Consider the following 24,090-nt stretch of genomic DNA (forward strand, 5'->3'; position numbering starts at 1 on the left):
TATTATTAACAAGTTAACACACTCATAGGTTAGTATTATTAACAACAACAAGTTAACACACTCATAGGTTAGTATTATTATTAACAACAAGTTAACACACTCATAGGTTAGTATTATTATTAACAACAAGTTAACACACTCATAGGTTAGTATTATTATTAACAACAAGTTAACACACTCATAGGTTAGTATTATTATTAACAACAAGTTAACACACCCATAGGTTAGTATTATTATTAACAACAAGTTAACACACTCATAGGTTAGTATTATTATTAACAACAAGTTAACACACTCATAGGTTAGTATTATTATTAACAACAAGTTAACACTCTCATAGGTTAGTATTATTATCAACAACAAGTTAACACACTCATAGGTTAGTATTATTATTAACAACAAGTTAACACACCCATAGGTTAGTATTATTATTAACAACAAGTTAACACTCTCATAGGTTAGTATTATTATCAACAACAAGTTAACACACTCAAAGGTTAGTATTATTATTAACAACAACAAGTTAACCCACTCATAGGTTAGTATTATTATTAACAACAACAAGTTAACACACTCAGGTTAGTATTATTAACAACAACAAGTTAACACACTCATAGGTTAGTATTATTATTATTAACAACAACAAGTTAACACACTCTAGGTTAGTATTATTAACAACAACAAGTTAACACACTCATAGGTTAGTATTATTAACAACAACAAGTTAACACACTCATAGGTTAGTATTATTATTATTAACAACAAGTTAACACACTCATAGGTTAGTATTATTATTAACAACAAGTTAACACACTCATAGGTTAGTATTATTAACAACAACAATTTAACACACTCATAGGTTAGTATTATTAACAACAAGTTAACACACTCATAGGTTAGTATTATTTTTAACAACAACAAGTTAACACACTCATAGGTTAGTATTATTAACAAGTTAACACACTCATAGGTTAGTATTATTATTAACAACAACAAAGTTAACACACTCATAGGTTAGTATTATTATTAACAACAACAAGTTAACACACTCATAGGTTAGTATTATTATTAACAACAACAATTTAACACACTCATAGGTTAGTATTATTATTAACAACAAGTTAACACACTCATAGGTTAGTATTATTATTAACAACAACAAATTTAACACACTCATAGGTTAGTATTATTATTAACAACAACAATTTAACACACTCATAGGTTAGTATTATTTTTAACAACAAGTTAACACACTCATAGGTTAGTATTATTAACAACAAGTTAACACACTAATAGGTTAGTATTATTTTTAACAACAACAAGTTAACACACTCATAGGTTAGTATTATTAACAACAAGTTAACACACTAATAGGTTAGTATTATTTTAACAACAACAAGTTAACACACTCATAGGTTAGTATTATTAACAACAAGTTAACACTCATAGGTTAGTATTATTATTAACTTAAGTTAACACACTCTAGGTTAGTATTATTATTAACAACAACAAAAGTTAACACACGCATAGGTTAGTATTATTATTAATAACAACAGTTAACACACTCATAGGTTAGTATTATTATTAACAACAACAAGTTAACACACTCATAGGTTAGTATTATTAACAACAACAAGTTAACACACTCATAGGTTAGTATTATTAACAAACAACAAGTTAACACACTCATAGGTTAGTATTATTATTAACACAAGTTAACACACTCATAGGTTAGTATTATTATTAACAACAACAAGTTAACACACTCATAGGTTAGTATTATTATTAACAACAACAAGTTAACACACTCATAGGTTAGTATTATTAAGAACGAGTTGATGTGAAGACATGATAAACAAAGTGACATCATACCTGCTCTTCAGTGGCGGAGTCAGCAGTGATATCACTATGACAACGGCAGCAGACAGGAAGCAGAGGATGATGGCGAAGTGAAGGTAGTGAACGGAGCGCAGCACTGACGGGGCGTCGTCTTGGATACCACAGCGAGGAGGCGGGAATGCAAATTCTAGAACCATCCGACACACCGACCACCAGCCCCACCATCAGACCCCAGAATGCTCCCCCCACACACACACACACACACACACACACACACACACACACACACACACACACACACACACACACACACACACACACACACACACACACACACACACACACACATACAATGGTGAAACACAAAGACTGTTTCACAGACAGACCAATGGCTGGAAGGTTTCCATGCAGGTGGAGGAGACACTAACACTACCCCCTAAATAGTACACACTAACACTACCCCTAAATAGTACACACTAACACTACCCCTAAATAGTACACACTAACACTACCCCTAAATAGTACACACTAACACTACCCCTAAATAGTACACACTAACACTACCCCTAAAGAGTACACACTAAACACTACCCCTAAATAGTACACACTAACACTACCCCTAAATAGTACACACTAACACTACCCCTAAATAGTACACACTAACACCTGCTTCACTGTGCTTTTACACCTGCATTGTTTGCTGTTTGGGGTTTTAGGCTGGGTTTCTGTACAGCACTTTGAGATATCAGCTGATGTACGAAGGGCTATATAAATAAATTTGATTTGATTTGATTTGATTTAACACTACCCCGAAATAGTATACACTAACTCTTCCAAGTACGCACTAAAAACTAACCCTAAATAGTACACACTAACACTACCCCTAAATAGTACACACTAACACTACCCCTAAATAGTACACACTAACACTACCCCTAAATAGTACACACACTAACTACCAAGTACGCCTAAAAACTAACCCTAAAAAGTACACACTAACTCTACCAAGTACGCACTAAAACTAACCCTAAAAAGTACACACTAAAACTAACCCTAAAGAGTACACACTAACTCTACCAAGTACGCACTAAAACTAACCCTAAATACTACACACTAACTCTACCAACTACGCACTAAAACTAACCCCAAAGAGTACACACTAACTCTACCAACTACGCACTAAAACTAACCCTAAAGAGTACACACTAACTCTACCAAGTACGCACTAAAACTAACCCTAAAGAGTACACACGAACTCTACCAACTACACACTAAAACTAACCCTAAAGAGTACACACTAACTCTACCAAGTACGCACTAAAACTAACCCTAAAGAGTACACACTAACACTACCCCTAAATAGTACACACTAACACCACCCCTAAATAGTACACACTAACACAACCCCTAAATAGTACACACTAACACTAGCCCTAAATAGTACACACTAACACTACCCCCTAAATAGTACACACTAACACTACCCCTAAATAGTACACACTAACACTACCCCTGAATAGTACACACTAATACTAAATAGTACACACTAACCCTAAAAAGTACATACTAAAACTAAACCTAGAATTACACACTAGTTACTAAGACAAACTTTAAAAAACATTAAAATGCAGAAAATGAATTGCGTGACTGACTAGAATATAATTTTAATAATAGAACTTAAAGTCTAACTCCAGTCTCCGTTTCACTAGATGTAACACCTGATTTACTTAACAAAGGGCTCATCTGAATAGTGTGAAGCTGTCATCAAGACAAAGGAGGGATACCTTGAAGAACCACAAATATAAAATATATTTTTGATTTGGTTTTTGGTTACCACATGATTCCATGTGTTTTATTTCATAGTTTTAATGTCTTCACTATTATTCTACAATGTAGAAAATAGTAAAAATAAAGAAAACCCCTGGAATGAGAAGGTGTCCAAACTGTTGACTGGTACTGTACATTGTTTCCCAAATTAATCAGAATCATTTTAATGCTCCAACATTTGAAATGTGACTTTGCCTGGTCCTGATAATTACAGGCATCCGCTGGTGCCGCTATCATGCCTTCTGAAATGCATTTACAAAACATTTACAAAACATTTACAAAACATTTTCTTCAACAACAAAACGTCTAACAGAACAAGAGGGAAGACAACTGTTTATCATGTGCCAAGCTGTTTTCTTAATTAATAAGTATCCTTGAAAACCAAACCCAGAATCAAACTGAAAACACTTAAACATGGCTCCTAGACCTTCATTTCAAAATGTTAAGTATCAAAATAAATGTCAACAAAGTGGAATTTCATGATGTTAACACCATCATGAGCCAAGAGCAAGATGAGTTACGGTTGATCAGTTCATTAATTTATATGAAAACAAAGAGCTATACAAGGTACAATAAAAAATATTAGTAAGATCATGAGAGTTACCCTGAGGCATCTGATCACACCAGTATATAACCCTACATCATAAGGAGTTATCCTGAGGCATCTGATCACACCAGTATATAACCCTACATCATAAGGAGTTACCCTGAGGCATCTGATCACACCAGTATATAACCCTACATCATAAGGAGTTACCCTGAGGCATCTGATCACACCAGTATATAACCCTACATCATAAGGAGTTACCCTGAGGCATCTGATCACACCAGTATATAACCCTACATCATAAGGAGTTACCCTGAGGCATCTGATCACACCAGTATATAACCCTACATCATAAGGAGTTACCCTGAGGCATCTGATCACACCAGTATATAACCCTACATCATAAGGAGTTATCCTGAGGCATCTGATCACACCAGTATATAACCCTACATCATAAGGAGTTACCCTGAGCCATCTGATCACACCAGTATATAACCCTACATCATAAGGAGTTACCCTGAGGCATCTGATCACACCAGTATATAACCCTACATCATAAGGAGTTATCCTGAGCCATCTGATCACACCAGTATATAACCCTACATCATGAGGAGTTATCCTGAGCCATCTGATCACACCAGTATATAACCCTACATCATAAGGAGTTATCCTGAGGCATCTGATCACACCAGTATATAACCCTACATCATAAGGAGTTATCCTGAGCCATCTGATCACACCAGTATATAACCCTACATCATAAGGAGTTACCTGAGCCATCTGATCACACCAGTATATAACCCTACATCATAAGGAGTTATCCTGAGGCATCTGATCACACCAGTATATAACCCTACATCATAAGGAGTTACCTGAGCCATCTGATCACACCAGTATATAACCCTACATCATTAGGAGTTATCCTGAGGCATCTGATCACACCAGTATATAACCCTACATCATAAGGAGTTATCCTGAGGCATCTGATCACACCAGTATATAACCCTACATCATAAGGAGTTACCCTGAGGCATCTGATCACACCAGTATATAACCCTACATCATAAGGAGTTATCCTGAGGCATCTGATCACACCAGTATATAACCCTACATCATAAGGAGTTATCCTGAGGCATCTGATCACACCAGTATATAACCCTACATCATAAGGAGTTATCCTGAGCCATCTGATCACACCAGTATATAACCCTACATCATAAGGAGTTATCCTGAGGCATCTGATCACACCAGTATATAACCCTACATCATTAGGAGTTATCCTGAGGCATCTGATCACACCAGTATATAACCCTACATCATAAGGAGTTATCCTGAGGCATCTGATCACACCAGTATATAACCCTACATCATAAGGAGTTATCCTGAGGCATCTGATCACACCAGTATATAACCCTACATCATAAGGAGTTATCCTGAGGCATCTGATCACACCAGTATATAACCCTACATCATAAGGAGTTGTCCTGAGGTATCTGATCACACCAGTATATAACCCTACATCATAAGGAGTTGTCCTGAGGTATCTGATCACACCAGTATATAACCCTACATCATAAGGAGTTATCCTGAAGCATCTGATCACACCAGTATATAACCCTACATCATAAGGAGTTATCCTGAGGCATCTGATCACACCAGTATATAACCCTACATCATAAGGAGTTATCCTGAGCCATCTGATCACACCAGTATATAACCCTACATCATAAGGAGTTATCCTGAGGCATCTGATCACACCAGTATATAACCCTACATCATTAGGAGTTACCCTGAGCCATCTGATCACACCAGTATATAACCCTACATCATAAGGAGTTATCCTGAGGCATCTGACCACACCAGTATATAACCCTACATCATAAGGAGTTACCCTGAGGCATCTGATCACACCAGTATATAACCCTACATCATAAGGAGTTATCCTGAGCCATCTGATCACACCAGTATATAACCCTACATCATAAGGAGTTATTAACTATACTATAGTATATAACCCTACATCATAAGGAGTTACCCTGAGGCATCTGATCACACCAGTATATAACCCTACATCATAAGGAGTTATCCTGAGCCATCTGATCACACCAGTATATAACCCTACATCATAAGGAGTTATTAACTATACTATAGTATATAACCCTACATCATAAGGAGTTACCCTGAGGCATCTGATCACACCAGTATATAACCCTACATCATAAGGAGTTACCCTGAGGCATCTGATCACACCAGTATATAACCCTACATCACAAGGAGTTATCCTGAGGCATCTGATCACACCAGTATATAACCCTACATCATAAGGGAGTTATCCTGAGGCATCTGATCACACCAGTATATAACCCTACATCATAAGGAGTTATCCTGAGGTATCTGATCACACCAGTATATAACCCTACATCATAAGGAGTTATCCTGAGGCATCTGATCACACCAGTATATAACCCTACATCATAAGGAGTTACCCTGAGCCATCTGATCACACCAGTATATAACCCTACATCATAAGGAGTTACCCTGAGCCATCTGATCACACCAGTATATAACCCTACATCATAAGGAGTTATCCTGAGGCATCTGATCACACCAGTATATAACCCTACATCATAAGGAGTTACCCTGAGCCATCTGATCACACCAGTATATAACCCTACATCATAAGGAGTTATCCTGAGGCATCTGATCACACCAGTATATAACCCTACATCATAAGGAGTTACCTGAGGCATCTGATCACACCAGTATATAACCCTACATCATAGGAGTTATCCTGAGGCATCTGATCACACCAGTATATAACCCTACATCATAAGGAGTTACCCTGAGGCATCTGATCACACCAGTATATAACCCTACATCATAAGGAGTTACCCTGAGGCATCTGATCACACCAGTATATAACCCTACATCATAAGGAGTTATCCTGAGGCATCTGATCACACCAGTATATAACCCTACATCATAAAGAGTTATCCTGAGGCATCTGATCACACCAGTATATAACCCTAATTATATGACTAACTATACTATAGTATATAACCCTACATCATAAGGAGTTATCCTGAGGCATCTGATCACACCAGTATATAACCCTACATCATAAGGAGTTACCCTGAGCCATCTGATCACACCAGTATATAACCCTACATCATAAGGAGTTACCCTGAGGCATCTGATCACACCAGTATATAACCCTACATCATAAGGAGTTACCCTGAGGTATCTGATCACACCAGTATATAACCCTACATCATAAGGAGTTACCCTGGGGCCATCACACCAGTATATAACCCTAATTATATAACTAACTATACTATAGTATATAACCCTAATTATATAACTAACTATAGAACCCTCTGATCACACCAGTATATAACCCTAATTATATGACTAACTATACTATAGTATATAACCCTAATTATATAACTAACTATACTATAGTATATAACCCTAATTATATGACTAACTATACTATAGTATATAACCCTAATTATATAACTAACTATACTATAGTATATAACCCTAATTATATGACTAACTATACTATAGTATATAACCCTAATTATATGACTAACTATACTATAGTATATAACCCTAATTATATAACTAACTATACTATAGTATATAACCCTAATTATATGACTAACTATACTATAGTATATAACCCTAATTATATGACTAACTATAGAACCCTCTGATCACACCAGTATATAACCCTAATTATATGACTAACTATACTATAGTATATAACCCTAATTATATGACTAACTATACTATAGTATATAACCCTAATTATATGACTAACTATAGAACCCTCTGATCACACCAGTATATAACCCTAATTATATAACTAACTACACTATAGTATATAACCCTAATTATATGACTAACTATACTATAGAACCCTCTGACCACACCAGTATATAACCCTAATTATATGACTAACTATACTATAGTATATAACCCTAATTATATGACTAACTATACTATAGTATATAACCCTAATTATATGACTAACTATAGAACCATCTGATCACACCAGTATATAACCCTAATTATATGACTAACTATACTATAGTATATAACCCTAATTGTATGACTAACTATACTATAGTATATAACCCTAATTATATAACTAACTATAGAACCTCTGATCACACCAGTATATAACCCTAATTATATGACTAACTATATAACCCTCTGATCACACCAGTATATAACCCTAATTATATAACTAACTATACTATAGTATATAACCCTAATTATATGACTAACTATACTATAGTATATAACCCTAATTATATAACTAACTATACTATAGTATATAACCTAATTATATAACTAACTATACTATAGTATATAACCCTAATTATATGACTAACTATAGAACCATCTGATCACACCAGTATATAACCCTAATTATATAACTAACTATATAACCCTCTGATCACACAAGTATATAACCCTAATTATATGACTAACTATACTATAGTATATAACCCTAATTATATGACTAACTATACTATAGTATATAACCCTAATTATATAACTAACTATAGAACCCTCTGATCACACCAGTATATAACCCTAATTATATGACTAACTATACTACAGTATATAACCCTAATTATATAACTAACTATAGAACCATCTGATCACACCAGTATATAACCCTAATTATATGACTAACTATACTATAGAACCCTCTGATCACACCAGTATATAACCCTAATTATATGACTAACTATACTATAGAACCCTCTGATCACACCAGTATATAACCCTAATTATATAACTAACTACACTATAGTATATAACCCTAATTATATGACTAACTATACTATAGAACCCTCTGACCACACCAGTATATAACCCTAATTATATAACTAACTATACTATAGTATATAACCCTAATTATATGACTAACTATACTATAGTATATAACCCTAATTATATGACTAACTATAGAACCCTTTGATCACACCAGTATATAACCCTAATTATATGACTAACTATACTATAGTATATAACCCTAATTATATGACTAACTATACTATAGTATATAACCCTAATTATGTGACTAACTATACTATAGTATATAACCCTAATTATATGACTAACTATACTATAGTATATAACCCTAATTATATGACTAACTATACTATAGTATATAACCCTAATTATATGACTAACTATACTATAGTATATAACCCTAATTATATGACTAACTATACTATAGTATATAACCCTAATTATATGACTAACTATACTATAGAACCCTCTGATCACACCAGTATATAACCCTAATTATATGACTAACTATACTATAGTATATAACCCTAATTATATAACTATACTATAGAACCCTCTGACCACACCAGTATATAACCCTAATTATATGACTAACTATACTATAGTATATAACCCTAATTATATGACTAACTATACTATAGTATATAACCCTAATTATATGACTAACTATACTATAGTATATAACCCTAATTATATGACTAACTATACTATAGTATATAACCCTAATTATATGACTAACTATACTATAGAACCCTCTGATCACACCAGTATATAACCCTAATTATATGACTAACTATACTATAGTATATAACCCTAATTATATAACTATACTATAGTATATAACCCTAATTATATGACTAACTATACTATAGTATATAACCCTAATTATATGACTAACTATACTATAGTATATAACCCTAATTATATGACTAACTATAGAACCATCTGATCACACCAGTATATAACCCTAATTATATGACTAACTATAGAACCCTCTGATCACACCAGTATATAACCCTAATTATATAACTAACTATAGAACCCTTGATCACACCAGTATATAACCCTAATTATATGACTAACTATACTATAGTATATAACCCTAATTATATGACTAACTATACTATAGTATATAACCCTAATTATATAACTAACTATACTATAGTATATAACCCTAATTATATAACTAACTATACTATAGTATATAACCTAATTATATGACTAACTATAGAACCCTCTGATCACCAGTATATAACCCTAATTATATGACTAACTATACTATAGTATATAACCCTAATTATATAACTAACTATACTATAGTATATAACCTAATTATATAACTAACTATACTATAGTATATAACCCTAATTATATGACTAACTATAGAACCTCTGATCACACCAGTATATAACCCTAGTTATATAACTAACTATACTATAGTATATACCCTAATATATATGACTAACTATACAACCCTCTGATCACACCAGTATATAACCCCTAATTATATAACTAACTATACTATACAACCTCTGATCACACCAGTATATAACCCTAATTATATGACTAACTATACTATACAACCCTCTGTATAGTATATAACCCTAATTATATAACTAACTATATAACCCTCTGATCACACCCAGTATATAACCTAATTATATGACTAACTATACTATAGTATATAACCCTAATTATATAACTAACTATACTATAGAACCCTCTGATCACACCAGTATATAACCCTAATTATATATAACTATACTATAGTATATAACCCTAATTATATAACTAACTATACTATAGAACCCTCTGATCACACCAGTATATAACCCTAATTATATAACTATACTATAGTATATAACCCTCTGATCACACCAGTATATAGCCTAATTATATAACTAACTATACTATAGTATATAACCTAATTATATGACTATAGTATATAAACCTCTACCAGTATATAACCTAATTATATAACTAACTATACTATAGTATATAACCCTAATTATATAACTATACTAAGTATATAACCCTCTGATCACACCAGTATATAACCCTAATTATATGACTAACTATAGAACCCTCTGATCACACCAGTATATAACCCTAATTATATAACTAACTATAGAACCTCTGATAGTATATAACCCTAATTATATGACTAACTATAGAACCCTCTGATCACACCAGTATATAACCCTAATTATATAACTAACTATAGAACCCTCTGATCACACCAGTATATAATAATTATATAACTAACTATAGAACCCTCTGATCACACCAGTATATAACCCTAATTATATAACTAACTATACTATAGTATATAACCCTAATTATATGACTAACTATAGAACCCTCTGATCACACCAGTATATAACCCTAATTATATGACTAACTATAGAACCCTCTGATCACACCAGTATATAACCCTAATTATATGACTAACTATAGAACCCTCTGATCACACCAGTATATAACCTAATTATATAACTAACTATAGAACCCTCTGATCACACCAGTATATAACCCTAATTATATAACTAACTATACTATAGTATATAACCCTAATTATGTGACTAACTATACTATAGTATATAACCTAATTATATGACTAACTATACTATAGTATATAACCTAATTATATAACTAACTATACTATACAACCCTCTGATCACACCAGTATATAACCCTAATTATATGACTAACTATACTATAGTATATAACCCTAATTATATGACTAACTATAGAACACTCTGATCACACCAGTATATAACCCTAATTATATGACTAACTATACTATAGTATATAACCCTAATTATATGACTAACTATAGAACCCTCTGATCACACCAGTATATAACCCTAATTATATAACTAACTATAACTATCACACCAGTATATAACCCTAATTATATGACTAACTATACTATACAACCCTCTGATCACACCAGTATATAACCCTAATTATATAACTATACTATAGAACCCTCTGATCACACCAGTATATAACCCTAATTATATGACTAACTATAGAACCCTCTGATCACACCAGTATATAACCCTAATTATATAACTAACTATAGAACCCTCTGATCAACACCAGTATATAACCCTAATTATATGACTAACTATACTATAGTATATAACCCTAATTATATAACTAACTATACTATAGTATATAACCCTAATTATATAACTAACTATACAACCCTCTGACCACACCAGTATATAACCCTAATTATATAACTAACTATAGAACCCTCTGATCACACCAGTATATAACCCTAATTATATAACTAACTATAGAACCCTCTGATCACACCAGTATATAACCCTAATTATATAACTAACTATACTATAGTATATAACCCTAATTATATAACTAACTATACAACCCTCTGATCACACCAGTATATAACCCTAATTATATGACTAACTATAGAACCCTCTGATCACACCAGTATATAACCCTAATTATATGACTAACTATAGAACCTCTGATCACACCAGTATATAACCCTAATTATATGACTAACTATAGAACCCTTTGATCACACCAGTATATAACCCTAATTATATAACTAACTATAGAACCCTCTGATCACACCAGTATATAACCCTAATTATATAACTAACTATACTATAGTATATAACCCTAATTATGTGACTAACTATACTATAGTATATAACCCTAATTATATGACTAACTATACTATAGTATATAACCCTAATTATATAACTAACTATACTATACAACCCTCTGATCACACCAGTATATAACCCTAATTATATGACTAACTATACTATAGTATATAACCCTAATTATATGACTAACTATAGAACACTCTGATCACACCAGTATATAACCCTAATTATATGACTAACTATACTATAGTATATAACCCTAATTATATGACTAACTATAGAACCCTCTGATCACACCAGTATATAACCCTAATTATATAACTAACTGTATAACCCTCTGATCACACCAGTATATAACCCTAATTATATGACTAACTATACTATACAACCCTCTGATCACACCAGTATATAACCTAATCATATGACTAACTATACTATAGAACCTCTGATCACACCAGTATATAACCCTAATTATATGACTAACTATAGAACCTCTGATCACACCAGTATATAACCCTAATTATATAACTAACTATACTATAGAACCCTCTGACCACACCAGTATATAACCCTAATTATATGACTAACTATACTATAGTATATAACCCTAATTATATGACTAACTATACTATAGTATATAACCCTAATTATATGACTAACTATAGAACCCTCTGATCACACCAGTATATAACCCTAATTATATGACTAACTATACTATAGTATATAACCCTAATTATATGACTAACTATACTATAGTATATAACCCTAATTATATGACTAACTATACTATAGTATATAACCCTAATTATATGACTAACTATACTATAGTATATAACCCTAATTATATGACTAACTATACTATAGTATATAACCCTAATTATATAACTAACTATACTATAGTATATAACCCTAATTATATGACTAACTATAGAACCCTCTGATCACACCAGTATATAACCCTAATTATATAACTAACTATAGAACCCTCTGATCACACCAGTATATAACCCTAATTATATAACTAACTATACTATAGTATATAACCCTAATTATATAACTAACTATACAACCCTCTGATCACACCAGTATATAACCCTAATTATATGACTAACTATACTATAGTATATAACCCTAATTATATGACTAACTATAGAACCCTCTGATCACACCAGTATATAACCCTAATTATATGACTAACTATATAACCCTCTGATCACACCAGTATATAACCCTAATTATATAACTAACTATACTATAGAACCTCTGATCACACCAGTATATAACCCTAATTATATGACTAACTATACTATAGTATATAACCCTAATTATATAACTAACTATACTATAGAACCCTCTGATCACACCAGTATATAACCCTAATTATATGACTAACTATAGAACCATCTGATCACACCAGTATATAACCCTAATTATATGACTAACTATACTATAGTATATAACCCTAATTATATAACTAACTATACTATAGAACCCTCTGATCACACCAGTATATAACCCTAATTATATGACTAACTATAGAATCCTCTGATCACACCAGTATATAACCCTAATTATATAACTAACTATACTATAGTATATAACCCTAATTATATGACTAACTATAGAACCATCTGATCACACCAGTATATAACCCTAATTATATAACTAACTATAGAACCCTCTGATCACACCAGTATATAACCCTAATTATATGACTAACTATAGAACCCTCTGATCACACCAGTATATAACCTAATTATATGACTAACTATACTATAGTATATAACCCTAATTATATGACTAACTATACTATATAACCCTAATTATATAACTAACTATACTATAGTATATAACCCTAATTATATAACTAACTATACAACCTCTGATCACACCAGTATATAACCCTAATTATATAACTAACTATACAACCCTCTATAACACCAGTATATAACCCTAATTATATAACTATACTATAGAACCTCTGATCACACCAGTATATAACCCTAATTATATAACTAACTATACAACCCTCTGATAACACCAGTATATAACCCTAATTATATAACTATACTATAGAACCCTCTGATCACACCAGTATATAACCCTAATTATATAACTATACTATAGAACCCTCTGATCACACCAGTATATTACCCTAATTATATAACTAACTATAGAACCCTCTGATCACACCAGTATATAACCCTAATTATATGACTAACTATACTATAGTATATAACCCTAATTATATAACTATACTATAGAACCCTCTGATCACACCAGTATATAACCCTAATTATATGACTAACTATACTATAGTATATAACCCTAATTATATCACTAACTATAGAACCCTCTGATCACACCAGTATAAAACCCTAATTATATGACTAACTATACTATAGTATATAACCCTAATTATATAACTATACTATAGAACCCTCTGATCACACCAGTATATAACCCTAATTATATAACTAACTATACTATAGAACCCTCTGATCACACCAGTATATAACCCTAATTATATGACTAACTATAGAACCCTCTGATCACACCAGTATATAACCATAATTATATGACTAACTATACTATAGTATATAACCCTAATTATATAACTAACTATACTATAGAACCTCTGATCACACCAGTATATAACCCTAATTATATAACTAACTATACAACCATCTGATCACACCAGTATATAACCCTAATTATATGACTAACTATACTATAGTATATAACCCTAATTATATAATAACTATACTATAGAACCTCTGATCACACCAGTATATAACCCTAATTATATGACTAACTATACAACCCTCTGATCACACCAGTATATAACCCTAATTATATAACTAACTATAGAACCCTCTGATCACACCAGTATATAACCCTAATTATATAAATAACTATACTATAGTATATAACCCTAATTATATGACTAACTATACTATAGTATATAACCCTAATTATATGACTAACTCTACTATAGAACCCTCTGATCACACCAGTATATAACCCTAATTATATGACTAACTATAGAACCATCTGATCACACCAGTATATAACCCTAATTATATAACTAACTATACTATAGTATATAACCCTAATTATATGACTAACTATACTATAGTATATAACCCTAATTATATAACTATACTATAGTATATAACCCTAATTATATGACTAACTATACTATAGTATATAACCCTAATTATATGACTAACTATAGAACCTCTGATCACACCAGTATATAACCCTAATTATATGACTAACTATACTATAGTATATAACCTAATTATATAACTATACTATAGTATATAACCCTAATTATATGACTAACTATACTATAGTATATAACCCTAATTATATGACTAACTATAGAACCCTCTGATCACACCAGTATATAACCCTAATTATATAACTAACTATACTATAGTATATAACCCTAATTATATAACTAACTATACTATAGTATATAACCCTAATTATATGATAACTAACTATACTATAGTATATAACCCTAATTATATAACTAATTATATACTATAGTATATAACCCTAATTATATGACTAACTATACTATAGTATATAGCCTAATTATATGACTAACTATACCAGTATATAACCCTAATTATATGACTAACTATACTATAGTATATAACCCTAATTATATAACTAACTATACTATCACACCAGTATGTAACCCTAATTATATGACTAACTAATTATATAACTACTATAGAACCCTGATCACACCAGTATATAACCCTAATTATATGACTAACTATACTATAGTATATAACCTAATTATATAACTAACTATAGAACCCTCTGATCACACCAGTATATAACCCTAATTATATGACTAACTATACTATAGTATATAACCCTAATTATATAACTATACTATAGAACCCTCTGATCACACCAGTATATAACCCTAATTATATGACTAACTATACTATAGTATATAACCCTAATTATATCACTAACTATAGAACCCTCTGATCACACCAGTATAAAACCCTAATTATATGACTAACTATACTATAGTATATAACCCTAATTATATAACTATACTATAGAACCCTCTGATCACACCAGTATATAACCCTAATTATATGACTAACTATACTATAGTATATAACCCTAATTATATAACTAACTATAGAACCCTCTGATCACACCAGTATATAACCCTAATTATGACTAACTTATATAATATAACTAATTATATGACTAATAGAACCCTAATTATATAACTTAACTATATATAGTATATAACCCTAATTATATGACTAACTATACTATAGATACCCTCTGATCACACCAGTATATAACCCTAATTATATGACTAACTATACTATAGTATATAACCCTAATTATATAACTAACTATAGAACCTCTGATCACACCAGTATATACCCTAATTATATAACTAACTATACTATAGTATATAACCCTAATATATAACTAACTATACAACCCTCTGATATAGTATATAACCCTAATTATATAACTAACTATACTATAGTATATAACCCTAATTATATAACTAACTATACAACCCTCTGATCACACCAGTATATAACCCTAATTATATGACTAACTATACAACCTCTGATCACACCAGTATATAACCCTAATTATATAACTAACTATACTAAGAACCCTCTGATCACACCAGTATATAACCCTAATTATATAAATAACTATACTATAGTATATAACCTAATTATATGATAACTATAGAACCCTCTGACACCAGTATATAACCCTAATTATATGACTACCTATACTATAGTATATAACCCTAATTATATGACTAACTATAGAACCTCTGATCACACCAGTATAACCCTAATTATATAACTAACTATACTATCACACCAGTATATAACCCTAATTATATGACTAACTATAGAACTGATAGTATATAACCCTAATTATATGACTAACTATACTATAGAACCTCTACCACCCAGTATATAACCCTAATTATATGACTAACTATACTATAGTATATAACCCTAATTATATAACTAACTATAGAACCCTCTGATCACAGTATATAACCCTAATTATATGACTAACTATAACTATAGTATATAACCCTAATTATATAACTATACTATAGAACCCTAATTATCTGATAACACACCAGTATATAACCCTAATTATATGACTAACTATAGAACTATAGTATATAACCCTAATTATATAACTATACTATAGTATATAACCCTAATTATATGACTAACTATATAACTATAGTATATAACCCTAATTATATGACTAACTATACAACCCTCTGATCACATCAGTATATAACCCTAATTATATAACTAACTATACTATAGTATATAACCCTAATTATATGACTAACTATACTATAGTATATAACCCTAATTATATAACTATACTATAGTATATAACCCTAATTATATGACTAACTATACTATAGTATATAACCCTAATTATATGACTAACTATACTACCTGCCGACAAACACCAGTATATAACCCTAATATATATAACTATACTATAGAACCCTCTGATCACACCAGTATATAACCCTAATTATATGACTAACTATACTATAGTATATAACCCTAATTATATGACTAACTATACTATACCCTCTGATAACACCAGTATATAACCCTAATTATATGACTAACTATACTATAGTATACAACCTATGACCTCACACCAGTATATAACCCTAATTATATAACTATACTATAGAACCCTCTGATAACACACCAGTAGTATATAACCCTAATTATATAACTATACTATAGTATATAACCCTAATTATATGACTAACTATAGAACCCTCTGATAACACCAGTATATAACCCTAATTATATAACTAACTATAGAACCCTCTGATCACACCAGTATATAAACCCTAACTGTTACTATAGAACTCAAGCATATATAACCCTAATTATATGACTAACTATACTATAGTATATAACCCTAATTATATGACTAACTATAGAACTGATCACACCAGTATATAACCCTAATTATATAACTATACTATAGAATAACCCTAATTCTGATCACACCAGTATATAACCCTAATTATATGACTAACTAACTATACTATAGAACCTCTGATCACACCAGTATATAACCCTAATTATATGACTAACTATACTATAGTATATAACCCTAATTATATGACTAAACTATACTAGTATATAACCCTAATATATATAACTATACTATAGAACCTCTGATCACACCAGTATATAACCCTAATTATATGACTAACTATACTACCAGTATATAACCCTAATTATATAACTAACTATACTATAGAACCCTCTGATCACACCAGTATATAACCCTAATTATATAACTAACTATACTATCACACCAGTATATAACCCTAATTATATGACTAACTATACTATAAGTATATAACCCTAATTATATGACTAACTATACTATAGTATATAATTATATGACTAACTATACTATAGTATATAACCCTAATTATATGACTAACTATACTATAGTATATAACCCTAATTATATGACTAACTATACTATATTATATAACCCTAATTATATGACTAACTATAGGATACCAGTATATAACCCTAATTATATAACTAACTATACTATAGTATATAACCCTAATTATATAACTAACTATACAACCCTCTGATCACACCAGTATATAACCCTAATTATATAACTAACTATACAACCCTCTGATCACACCAGTATATAACCCTAATTATATGACTAACTATACTATAGTATATAACCCTAATTATATAACTAACTATACTATAGTATATAACCCTAATTATATAACTAACTATACAACCCTCTGACCACACCAGTATATAACCCTAATTATATGACTAACTATACTATAGTATATAACCCTAATTATATAACTAACTATACAACCTCTGATCACATCAGTATATAACCCTAATTATATGACTAACTATACTATAGTATATAACCCTAATTATATAACTAACTATACAACCCTCTGATCACATCAGTATATAACCCTAATTATATGACTAACTATAGAACTGTTCCTGATCACACCAGTATATAACCCTAATTATATAACTAACTATAGAACCCTCTGACAAACACCAGTATATAACCCTAATTATATAACTAACTATAGAACCCTCTGATCACACCAGTATATAACTGTTAATTATATAACTAACTATACTATAGTATATAACCCTAATTATATGACTAACTATACTATAGTATATAACCCTAATGTATATAACTATACATACCAATAGTATATAACCCTAATTATATAACTAACTATACAACCCTCTGATCACACCAGTATATAACCCTAATTATATGACTAACTATAGAACCTCTGATCACACCAGTATATAACCTGTTCCTATATGACTAACTATACTCTGTTACATGTCCTATGTGGCTCAGACCACTGTGCAACACCAAGAGTCATGGGTTTGTGACCTGCAGACCCAAAAGAAAAGGGATTCTGACTGTCCTTCCTTTGACTAAAGTGTGTGTTACCTGCTCGCTGGTTCTGGTCCAGAAGATAGCCAATGAGAAGACAGCGGTAACGGGTGGAGCCAGGTAACTGGTCACTGATTGATGTAAACGTAGAGCTGTCCGCTATTGGCCGACTGCAGGATTGGAATCAACACCACGCTTATCACCACCAGAATCACTGTACTACATCACACACACACACACACACACACACACACACACACACACACACACACACACACACACACACACACACACACACACACACACACACAGTGGAGATTTAGGAACCGTATACAATGACATCATCTCTATTAAGAATAGAACCTAAACGTCTAAATAGCAGCTGTTCCTGTGTGAGTGACTGACCTGCCGACCAATAGCAGCTGTTCCTGTATGAGTGACTGACCTGCCGACCAATAGCAGCTGTTCCTGTATGAGTGACTGACCTGCCGACCAATAACAGCTGTTCCTGTATGAGTGACTGACCTGCCGACCAATAGCAGCTGTTCCTGTATGAGTGACTGACCTGCCGACCAATAGCAGCTGTTCCTGTATGAGTGACTGACCTGCCGACCAATAACAGCTGTTCCTGTATGAGTGACTGACCTGCTGACCAATAGCAGCTGTTCCTGTATGAGTGACTGACCTGCCGACCAATAACAGCTGTTCCTGTATGAGTGACTGACCTGCCGACCAATAACAGCTGTTCCTGTGTGAGTGACTGACCTGCCGACCAATAGCAGCTCTGGTCCGAGGCCAAAGCGGTACTTCAATTCCAGATGTCCATGGTGAAGAGCGTGGAGGAGGAGTTAAAGATAGAGGTCAACATGGACATCAGGGCCGCCATCATCACTCCCATGGTATTGTGACTCAGCCCCCGCAGACCTACACACACACACACACACCACACACACACACACACACACACACACACACACACACACACACACACACACACACACACACACACACACACACACACACATGTAATCATCAGACCTCATGGAATTTCAATCTATTCTATTCAATATATTCTATTGACCTATTCCAAGCCAACCCCATGGTATTGTCTATTCCAATCCAACCCCATGGTATTGTCTATTCCAATCCAACCCCATGGTATTGTCTATTCCAATCCAACCCCATGGTATTGTCTATTCCAATCCAACCCCATGGTATTGTCCATTCCAAGCCAGCCCCATGGTATTGTCTATTCCAAGCCAACCCCATGGTATTGTATTCTATTCCAAGCCAACCCCATGGTATTGTCTATTCCAAGCCAACCCCATGGTATTGTCTATTCCAATCCAACCCCATGGTATTGTCTATTCCAAGCCAACCCCATGGTATTGTCTATTCCAATCCAACCCCATGGTATTGTCTATTCCTGACCAACCCCATGGTATTGTCTATTCCAAGCCAACCCCATGGTATTGTCTATTCCATCCAACCCCATGGTATTGTCTATTCCAAGCCAACCCCATGGTATTGTCTATTCCAATCCAACCCCATGGTATTGTCTATTCCAAGCCAACCCCATGGTATTGTCTATCCCAATCCAACCCCATGGTATTGTCTATTCCAATCCAACCCCATGGTATTGTCTATTCCAATCCAATCCAACCCCATGGTATTGTCTATTCCAATCCAACCCCATGGTATTGTCTATTCCAACCAATCCAACCCCATGGTATTGTCTATTCCAAGCCAACCCCATGGTATTGTCTATTCTAATCCCCAACCCCATGGTATTGTCTATTCCAAGCCAACCCCATGGTATTGTCTATTCCAATCCAACCCCATGGTATTGTCTATTCCAATAGCCAACCCCATGGTATTGTCTATTCCAATCCAACCCCATGGTATTGTCTATTCCAATCCAACCCCATGGTATTGTCTATTCCAATCCAACCCATGGTATTGTCTATTCCAATCCAATCCCCATGGTATTGGTATTCCAATCCAACCCCATGGTATTGTCTATTCCAATCCAACCCCATGGTATTGTCTATTCCAATCCAACCCCATGGTATTGTCTATTCCAATCCAACCCCATGGTATTGTCTATTCCAATCCAACCCCATGGTATTGTCTATTCCAATCCAACCCCATGGTATTGTCTATTCCAATCCAACCCCATGGTATTGTCTATTCCAATCCAACCCCATGGTATTGTCTATTCCAATCCAACCCCATGGTATTGTCTATTCCAATCCAACCCCATGGTATTGTCTATTCCAATCCAACCCCATGGTATTGTCTATTCCAATCCAACCCCATGGTATTGTCTATTCATTCCAAGCCAACCCCATGGTATTGTCTATTCCAATCCAACCCCATGGTATTGTCTATTCCTCCAACCCCATGGTATTGTCTATTCCAATCCAACCCCATGGTATTGTCTATTCCAATCCAACCCCATGGTATTGTCTATTCCAATCCAACCCCATGGTATTGTCTATTCCAAGCCAACCCCATGGTATTGTCTATTCCAATCCAACCCCATGGTATTGTCTATTCCAATCCAACCCCATGGTATTGTCTGCAGACCAATCCAACCCCATGGTATTGTCTATTCCAATCCAACCCCATGGTATTGTCTATTCCAACCCCAACCCCATGGTATTGTCTATTCCAAGCCAACCCCATGGTATTGTCTATTCCAAGCCAACCCCATGGTATTGTCTATTCCAATCCAACCCCATGGTATTGTCTATTCCAATCCAACCCCATGGTATTGTCTATTCCAATCCAACCCCATGGTATTGTCTATTCCAATCCAACCCCATGGTATTGTCTATTCCAATCCAACCCCATGGTATTGTCTATTCCAATCCAACCCCATGGTATTGTCTATTCCAATCCAGCCAACCCCATGGTATTGTCTATTCCAATTCCAACCCCATGGTATTGTCTATTCCAACCAAGCCAACCCCATGGTATTGTCTATTCCAATCCAACCCCATGGTATTGTCTATTCCAATCCAATCCAACCCCATGGTATTGTCTATTCCAATCCAACCCCATGGTATTGTCTATTCCAATCCAACCCCATGGTATTGTCTATTCCAATCCAAACCCCATGGTATTGTCTATTCCAATCCAAACCCCATGGTATTGTCTATTCCATCCAACCCCATGGTATTGTCTATTCCAATCCAACCCCATGGTATTGTCTATTCCAATCCAACCCCATGGTATTGTCTATTCCAATCCAACCCCATGGTATTGTCTATTCCAATCCAACCCCATGGTATTGTCTATTCCAATCCAACCCCATGGTATTGTCTATTCCAATCCAACCCCATGGTATTGTCTATTCCAATCCAACCCCATGGTATTGTCTATTCCATTTCAACCCCATGGTATTGTCTATTCCAATCCAACCCCATGGTATTGTCTATTCCAATCCAACCCCATGGTATTGTCTATTCCAATCCAACCCCATGGTATTGTCTATTCCCCCAACCCCATGGTATTGTCTATTCCAACAAGCCAACCCCATGGTATTGTCTATTCCAACCAACCCCATGGTATTGTCTATTCCAATCCAACCCCATGGTATTGTCTATTCCAATCCAACCCCATGGTATTGTCTATTCCAATCCAACCCCATGGTATTGTCTATTCCAATCCAACCCCATGGTATTGTCTATTCCAATCCAACCCCATGGTATTGTCTATTCCAATCCAACCCCATGGTATTGTCTATTCCAATCCAACCCCATGGTATTGTCTCCAATATTGTCCTATTCCAATCCCAACCCCATGGTATTGTCTATTCCAATCCAACCCCATGGTATTGTCTATTCCAATCCAACCCCATGGTATTGTCTATTCCAATCCAAC

At 33.2% G+C, this 24,090-nt stretch overlaps 1 pseudogene; it reads right to left on the bottom strand.

Moving 5' to 3' along the window:
- Positions 1–1,872: 1,872 nt before the first annotated feature.
- LOC127921222 (sodium/glucose cotransporter 5-like) overlaps positions 1,873–24,090 on the bottom strand; it is a 90,087-nt pseudogene continuing 67,869 nt past the window's right edge.

Source organism: Oncorhynchus keta, unplaced genomic scaffold (genome assembly GCF_023373465.1).
Source record: "Oncorhynchus keta strain PuntledgeMale-10-30-2019 unplaced genomic scaffold, Oket_V2 Un_contig_2177_pilon_pilon, whole genome shotgun sequence".
Lineage (NCBI taxonomy): Eukaryota > Metazoa > Chordata > Actinopteri > Salmoniformes > Salmonidae > Oncorhynchus > Oncorhynchus keta.